Here is a 1,246-nt window from a genome sequence, read left to right as displayed (position 1 = left end):
CAACAAGTGGACTTAGTTCTCACACCGGTGTATTGATTGTTGTTCTCTGATATCTTTATTATTATTACTATTACTACTACTCTCTTAGTTAGAGATTAGTCCTAAATCCTTGACATAACTCTAGAGTCTTAGTAAATCACTAGAGCTCATCTCGTTTAAAAAATTAAATTTGTGACATTCAAAAGAAGGTAGGCTTTACTTGGATTCCAAAACCTTCTAAAGTTACTTTTCAATAGCCAGATACCATAAATTTTATTCGTTATAGTTGAAGATACAGGTATCTCCACTTTTTGAATAAAATCTTTAGATTTTCTGACCGTCTAATATGCTGAATCTCATGTTATTAGGATCTTTATGATGGTCAATCATATTTCAGTTGATTCGTCATACACGTTGTAGGATTCTTGACCACGCAGATTTCCATGTCATGCATTAATTTTCTTTGCAGAAATTTGCATATAAAAGAAATTCCTGTCAAAAATGCATCAAAAGCAACAATCAGTTTTTATCGACTCTTATTTATCTGTAAATATTCATGACAGTTAGAAGCTTTTCCGTTTGAATGAAAAGAAAAAAGAAAAAACTGTAAAAGATTTTTATGCTGTGCTAACAGCAAAATATCTTGCATCAATTCGTTGCGGCGAAGAAAAAAAAAATCTTGGAATCGTAACTGTTATCTCATGTTGATAGCAACGATAAGATTGTAGTTTATTTTGCTGCTGCAAAACAAAAGGCTCGATTAGTCTTGATCCAAAAGAAATGGTTGTGGCGACCGAGTAGGTTCTGATACTTAAATTAAAGGAAGGATTTTATGAAATTAAAGACTTCTCGAGAGCGTGTATATTTTTGTGTACTCTAAGGGTACATGTTTATTACTCGATAACACTGGACATTAAAATGAAAAAGATTATAACTTTTTTCCTTAATGCTGTCCAAGTTTTCGCCAATCCACCTAGCAAATATTTCATAATATTATACTAGAAGGTGTGTTAAGGAGAGAGAACACAACATTTTTTCTTCACTTTCCAGAAAGAAACCTAGATGAGAAACTGAGCAAAAAGTGCATGAGGCATTTCTTATCAATTCTCTATCTTTGATCTACTCTTCTTCATCAACCATGTGAAAGTATGAATCAAGATTCTCCAAAATCAAGAAAAATTGATTCTGTATCTTTCTGATAGTACCTTTTTTGAATTTTTGGACCACCTAGTTCCTAGGGAATCCATAGAAGGTGGCAAAAGTGAGG

The sequence above is a fragment of the Olea europaea genome, chromosome 1 (genome assembly GCF_002742605.1).
Source record: "Olea europaea var. sylvestris chromosome 1, O_europaea_v1, whole genome shotgun sequence".
Taxonomy (NCBI): domain Eukaryota; kingdom Viridiplantae; phylum Streptophyta; class Magnoliopsida; order Lamiales; family Oleaceae; genus Olea; species Olea europaea.
The sequence above is the reverse complement of the archived record's forward strand: the minus strand, read 5'-3'. Positions refer to the sequence as shown.